Source organism: Ornithodoros turicata, chromosome 1 (assembly GCF_037126465.1).
Source record: "Ornithodoros turicata isolate Travis chromosome 1, ASM3712646v1, whole genome shotgun sequence".
Lineage (NCBI taxonomy): Eukaryota > Metazoa > Arthropoda > Arachnida > Ixodida > Argasidae > Ornithodoros > Ornithodoros turicata.
The window spans coordinates 149,406,643-149,414,427 of NC_088201.1; the positions used below are offsets into that span (position 1 = coordinate 149,406,643).

The 7,785-nt window shown below is 42.2% G+C and overlaps 1 non-coding gene across 1 annotated transcript; it reads left to right on the top strand.

The window, feature by feature from the left end:
- The first annotated feature begins 7,390 nt into the window (after positions 1–7,390).
- On the top strand, positions 7,391–7,462 carry Trnas-gga (transfer RNA serine (anticodon GGA)). The gene has a single exon. It is a non-coding gene; the product is annotated as a tRNA-Ser (tRNA).
- Positions 7,463–7,785: the final 323 nt, after the last annotated feature.

Genomic DNA, 7,785 nt, shown 5'->3' on the forward strand with positions numbered 1-7,785 from the left:
TGTGAGCTACTCTGTCATATGGAAAAATGCATGAACGGTGATCTGGGTTGATATGTGACCTCCATTGAGCTCGGCGTTCTTCACTAAGCAGACACACAGACACAGGAAAATGGAAGGTGATAGGTGCTGTCATAGTTGTAGCATAAATTTTGAGTAAACGTAGGACGCTTGGCGCCTAAATATTAAATGAGAATTTGCACATGTAACGAAAATGACTGGTTGAACTCGTTTATTGGTCTTGTCGTGACCTCCGCCTCACTGGTTCATGAAGAGCACTTGTTTTGTCAGCTTGCTCATGATGTAGGCCTTCTGGGATTTCTCTGTTATCTTGCGGGATAGTTCGTGCAGCCTCAACAGCAGGAACCGCTTCATGATCACTTTCACCAGTGAGATGATATGTTCGGGCTCAGAGCTGTACTGGTCCAATAGATGTTCTTGATGTATGTAGTGGACTTTATGGTAGAGTTATGCTACATTGTTCATGACAATGTGATTAACCAAAACAGACTTGTGCTCAATTCATTTTGACTTGAAGGAATTTCACCGCACGGATATGCATGTTGAGACTGTGTTTTTAAATCTGTTGCTTGCGCGGTCTCATTTTCACATTTTTTTAAATCCTGATTTCACAGGCTGTGGACACTGCAGTCATCTGCTCTGGAATGACATGAATGTGGCACCGTGCCTCGCAAACAGGTGAAAGCGCTTCATCACCTTCAGAAGAAGGTATCGCCAGAGTGTGGAGCCAAGCATTAATAGTAAAGCTTTGTACCACAGTACAACTAAACAGTTTTCAGTATTTGCTTATTCATTGTAATACCTATTTCTTAAATGCACTGTACTGTGTGCTACAGTAAACATTTAGTAACTGCAACAGCCAGTATCCAGCACTTCTTGTTTGAGCAAAGCAGTAATTCGACTAGTGGACTGCACTCTACAACACAGTGAATACCCCTGTGCACCATGGTGTGTTTCAGTTGACCATAAGTTTCAGCTAATGTGACGTTTGACTAAAAGAGCATTCACTGTATAATGCTTGAAATTGAGGTATTGGTTTTGAACTTGCACGTTAGTTACACCTCAGTCATAGCTATTGCATATCTCTGACATTAGTACTTTTCTGGAACTGTTACTTACTTGTACTATAATAAAAATATTGATTATTACTGCCTACTCCTGCCAGAGTTGACAAGATGTAATTATGTAAGTAAGTAAGAAAACAAGTGTAAGTAACTATTTTCTTGACAGGGATTTCAGGCTGTCAAGCTTTCATAACAGGCTGTCCTGTTATTCAAAGGCCATACCACTTTTTGCATATGAAATAAATTGTAATGCACCACATCTTGTTCGAGTGTCATTCCTGCATATTTCATGGACAAGTGTAGAATGAACATCATGGGGCCCCGACCAGTTGCAAACGCTGCCAATACCCCGAAGTGTGTATTGAACTCTCTGCATCACAAAATGAAATTAATATACTACCGTGCTGCTGTCCTGTTTCCAGGAGAAAATATTGGGGACAGCACCTGGCTTCAGCCATTTCTTGTTGTGGCTAAAGTAAAAGCATGAGGGCTCGAAGTGTTTGGAACATATCCTTTGAGTCTGAGAATGGTGAAAAGATTGCTCAGATACACTTTGAAACCACTGTCTCAAAAGTATGGGGTCATGGTGGGGAAACCTGTAATATTGACAGAAGTACGACCTATGGCACCTCAACAATTCTTATCACCTATGAATAGAAACAATAATTTGATTATTTCTATGTCTCCAATAAAGGTGTTAGGGAATGTTAGTGAATAATGACACTCACTTGTGGAAAGATACTCCAGATATGGCAGAATGTCTTGTGTGACACCTTGGAAGCGCGCATGACATGGGCATGACTTGTGCCCGAAGCACAAACACAATTCGGGAAGGAAAACTCCTGATACAGTGCAGCAAGATTCGCAAGTCCACCAGCCAACACCAAATACCTTATTACAAATGAAGAAATGCTGACATGACAACAACAGTGGCAATAGTGGGTATTGCCGGTGTACATTGAAGAACAATATTCACCACGATCCTGCGGCCTGGGAAGCTTCCTTGCACTAACTTCAAAACTGTAATCCCCATCTCCAGGAAGCAGGCCACTACATTAAAAAGAAAGAAACTCAAAGCCCCGAAGAATTCTCGACGAGCTTGTGCTGTGAGGTACCACCTTTTCCACGGGGGCGCCGAGCCCGTAAATCATTCCGATTCACATTATGTAATCTTTCTGCTGTCTTTGCTATTCCAGTGACACTCCCCTTTTCATATGTTGTCTGTATTAATTGTGTAAAAAGAAAAGAAAACAAGTCGTCGCACCCAAAGTTTAACGTAACAGTGACGGGCATAGAAATCATGAGGAATCATCCTTATGATTTCTATGGTGTCAGGGCCCCATGTCTTTAGCGACGACAGAATGCACCTGGGGTGGTATGTTTGTTTGTGCGCTTACGAGGCTCTTCCGGGAAGACAAATATTTTTCGGCTGCGGCGGCTCCGCGGCTGTCCCACAAAGGAGGGACCGCCAGAATTACCATCCCCAGGGTCAAACCAGTCTTTCAATCGTTTTATTACTCCGTCGGAGTTTCCCCTGATCCATCCTGTTCTAACGTTCTAGTCAAGGATGTCTGGTCAGTTAATTGTTTCAGCCGCATTGTTTCTTGTGATGCAGCGAGCGTCCAAGTCGCACTCCGCGTAATTAGCTTTAGCCGATAACCGCGGCCGGCTGTCGGCAATTCCGGAACCGAAACTCTGCTAGCTTCCCCTTGCACTCAAGGCCGCCTTTTCTTTCTTGAACAGGTGATTACAGCACGGGAAGGCCGCAGTATTACTTACTTCATGTTTAATGTATGCTTACTGCACATTTATTTCCTCGTAAATTGATTACACTAACAATATTCACCATCGAAACCGAGCTGCCAAGGACAGCGCGCAGACAGCACTGGCACATGGCAACACTGGCCGCCACAATATGGCGCATCCCTCCTTTTGACGCAGAGCCAGCGCCACCTTTGCTTCTAGCCTCTCCTTATGATTTCTATGGGACAGATGGATTGAGCGAAAAGAAGCAGATAGATTTGACTTGCTGGTTGACGTGCCTTGAGATTACGCGTTAAGTAACGCGCAAGTTCTTCCAACATTTATGCTCCTTGTGTGTGAAAGCGTGAGTCGGCAGAGAGACGGTGTTTTCAGTGTATGAGAGCGATGTTGTGCTTCTACTTGGGTGGTCGTCGTTGCCGTTAATACACGGCATGGAAGTTGAAAAAGTTCGAATGTGATAGTGGGACAGGAACTGTAAATGGGTCCTTGCAGCGTGTAGAGAAGTTTGAAGTGAATCTGCAAAACCAAAGGCGCCGTAGTGAAGTCTGTGCGTAGTGCTGTGGTGTGTGTGGTTCCGACTAGAGTCACTAATAGCGACTAGAGTTCTGACGTTTTCAGGTTATATTCCTTTTGTCTTTTTTTCTCTCGCCGAGAAAGTTTCATGTAGTGGTCTTGAGCGTCAAATCCAAATAATGTGCACCCAGTTTAGTTTATGATTGAAACGTGATTGAATTAAGGGCGATATTTCGTTTAACTGCAACTCTTAAGTATCTGGGGTGGAATCGGGTATAACACGTAATCAGGCTGTATTTATGGTGCATTTCAGTGCACTTCACATATATTTCTGACCAATATTTATAAGCTTTTATGACCATAGTGTTGATACAGCTTACTTTTGCGGTTATCTGTTGGCAAAAAGTCGATTACACTTGCCTTTCATTACTAAATGTTGCGGATAAATGTACACAGTATGACAAAGAATGTACACAGGTTTTTGGATTGCTATATTTTGTCTTTTATTCAGGGTTTTTGACTGCTAACAGGGAACTGTGGCCTGAAGTTGAGAAAGCATTATGCATAATGTACACATGCATACCTAAAGATAGCAAGTGCACCAAAATAGCAAGACTAAAATGAATGAAAACCATACTTCAACAAAAGGTACCAGTAAAAGCAAAAACAATAATGAAGTCAGTATCACTGCATTGGTCATCTTATGATGAGGAATGGCATTCACATTGTTTTCTGCAGAGAGAAGAGATGCTTCGAGTTTAGGTACATTTAGGTATAGCTACTTGTGTCTCACTTAATATCACCCAACCAGAACTGACCAATTTTGTCACACATTTATTCCTGAAATGTTTGTTTTCTCATTTGAACTGCACGAACTGAACGCAAGTATTAGTTACGTTACTTGTTTTAGATTAGTTCACTACTACGCAGCTCAGCAAGACATTACTTTTGTAACTATGTGACTTAGCAAATGCCCACATTGCACGTTCCATGAGCAATATTGAAATTGCCATTTGTGGTGTAAATTATGTTATCTGATTTTATTTTTCAGTCTGTATCCCATGTCTATGATAGTCTCTGTGTCTCATCTCTCTCGTCTCTGCTCATGACTGTGATGGTAATGGACAGAGAGACAATAGTGGTTATCACCTCAGGACGAAAGATCATCAGTTTCACCCGTCACCTGTTTATGCAATACCTCATGCATAGGGTTCTTTGTTTTCGGGTTTTATGATTTTTCAAATTCGGGGGTAAAAATCGGGCGCTATTTACACACGAGAAATCGGGCGCTACGATCTCTATTTGATACTTTATCGGGGAATTTTCGGGTGAAACGAAAGCCATATGAAACAAGCCATTGCTTTACACGTGGACGAGAAACAAGAATCTTTATCTTCCGCTCGTAACTGGGGCAGTCAATGTCTGTCGTATTAAAACACTTGCTTGAGCCCCACAAAAGCTCGTCTTTCACTCCTGCAGGAGGGGATTATAGAAGGAGGACAAATAGGTTGTCACAAATAGCTGTCTTTGCTGATGTTACGATTCACTTTTCGAACGGTTTACCGAGAACGACAAGACGAAGGAACCCGAGCATTTCGGGTAGATATCGGGTTTTACCCGATCTCTTGAAAACTTGTTCGGGGGGGGGGGGACTATTGTGAAAATTCGGGTTTAACCCGAAAACTAAGAACCCTACTCATACCACATTCACATACCAGATTCACCACGGAACTGTTCATTGGAGACAACCATTGGCCATTACCTGACATAACTAGAATTGTAGCTACAGAACAACATGTCTAAATTACTTTGGTTAGGAATAGTGACAAGATGTATTTGACATGGTCATGAGACTACAACTTGCTTTTCATTTTTGGCTGGGGCCACTGCTGGTTGGGTATTACTGGGAGCCCTCTGTTTCGGCAACTAACACATGACACATTTCTCTTGTTTTTATTATTTAGGAAAGCTGTCATACTACGGTTTCTACAAGGGGGTATCTAGCAATCTTAGCAACTTGTTAACTTATCAAGATGGGAAGGTGTCTAGGTTCACATATTTACTGATCAAGGCAAATGAATGGGTTAACTAAAAAAATACAGTGCCAGTGTTTGCACCCACTTGACCCAATCTTTATCATACCCACACCATCAAATGCTGTATGTATGTATGCACATAAATTGAGCTTTAATTAATTGAGCTACATGTTGCTCACAAATGCAAAGGCACTGCAGCTCTGTAAAACAGTAACATGCACTGCCAGGTGCCAGGTTATGAAACAAAAAGGGCTCGACTAGACAGCAGTGTCTTCAATATAGTGAAGGTGTTGGGACTTGGGGCACCGAACACTAGGGATCCTGCCTTGGCGGCACTTGTGTTCAGAGCTGTGGGATGGATACAACCTTAGGATTCTCTGTGCGTGATCCTGGGATAATTGTGAATAGTGGACTGCTAGTGAACATATGGCTAGTGGACTTCTGAACAGCGAACACGTGCATAGCGAATACCGAACATGCGAGCAGAGCACATGAGCAGTATTTTTAGGGAGTGTGTGTGTGTTGGGGGGAGGGGAGAAACTATGTTAGGAGCAGCATAACAAGTTGGGATACATGTTCAATTTATCCTCTTTTTTCATTACAAACAAACAGAAGAGATTATTTATTCATGTCACTAGAGTAATACTTGCAATGTCACACAGCAATGTCGTTCTGCAGGATGTCATGTTGCAGGATAAATTACTTGCTTGGGCTTCATGCATGTCGTTGCAGTTAGACGGCAACAGTGAAGTCCCTAATTCCGTGTAATACAAAAACATTACAACTGTATTCCCCATGTTTTCCCGCTAATAATGGCCTTTTAATATTTCAGTTTGCTGTGCACAAACAACATATCAATTATGGTAGCACCATATTACTAGAGTTACAACTTTTTGGTTTGCCTATAGGCTTTGTAAACACCTGCCAGAAAGCTTTAAATCGATGAGATTTTTTTTTTTAAGTGTTGATTTTTCTGTGCTTTAGAGCATGGTTTTGATGAATTCTGATCCACTCACTGCTATAACGTTCAGATTGTAGGGGAAACTCGAAGAACACACAGCCTCAACAACACAGCCATCTATTGGTTAGTCGTATAAGGTCACCAGGGTGGGTGTGGGGGGGGGGATATCTTTATTATGTAATATGTAAAAAAAATAGGAGGGAAAGGTTAGCTTGCGCCATGGCGGTTTGCTATTCCCAGCAAAGAAAGGCAAACAAAGAGAAAAACAAACCACCAAGGGCAATGCAATGAACATGTACAGTACTATGGCTATCAGGTAACAGTTGTGTTAGTGAGCTTCAGGACATGTCTTTAAGCGGGCCATTGTTTCACAAGAAAGAGGAAATATATTGCGTTTTATGATGTCTGGTGCTAATGCCATACAAGCATAGCCCAGGCAAGTTCACGGCAGTTAATAAGATAGACATAGACCTCAAACAACCGACATAAACTTGTCTGGTACCTGCTACATTTTAATGTAGGTGTTCTCTGATTACTTGGAGCTACGATAATTCATACTTTTGCATACTTCACACAAACATCATGTCACCTCCGTGTTTAGCCCACAGTTTTCAGTGTATTGAAAAGCTTATTAACTGAACGGCATTTTTGCCTAATCAACATTTTTCATTCCCTTGTGAAACCCTCCTACGGGCAGAAGATGGCTTCCGCATGTTGCTGACGCCATCTCTTGAGACACCCTCCTTTGAACATAATGCTCACCTACAGATGCCTGTCTCCTAAGGAAGGCACCCTTACTGCTTGGGCTTTAGCTGACATCAGACATTTAGTTTTGAGGACTGACATGTTAAGCTAGTAACCATCGACATGCTTCTTTTGAATATCTCTGCTGTTGTTAACTTATTAACGACGTAAACAACGAGATTTGGCCGAGGCAGACCACACTTAGGGACGACACAAACATGTAAGCCTCAACGCACAGAAATCACTCAATCACTCAATTGAGGCACTCAATGGCTCAAGGGAAACGGCGTGCTGGTGTGGTGTAGTGGTTAGCATATCTGACCGGAAATCAGAAGACCCAGGTTCGATTCCTGGCGTCAGCGCCTCTATTCCCTGAGTTGGTGCCTGCTTATTTGTGTCCCCACTCATAATAGCACTTTTTCAGAGGAAAGGCCAAAAAAATGTGAGCTGCAACATATATTTGGAGTAATTTATGACAATTTGAACAAAAATATGTAATGACCTCGGGTTTGAATTAATGAGTCTACTGTAATTTGATCTTCTACACAACGTCTTGCAATTATGCCCATATGAAAAAGTTGCATGCAGGGCCAGTCCGTTCGTTTTGCTTCGTTATGCTGCTTCCTTCTGATTTGTTTATTTATGCCCTCAGGGCAGAGCAATGTGATGCTTGATGAACTTTGAC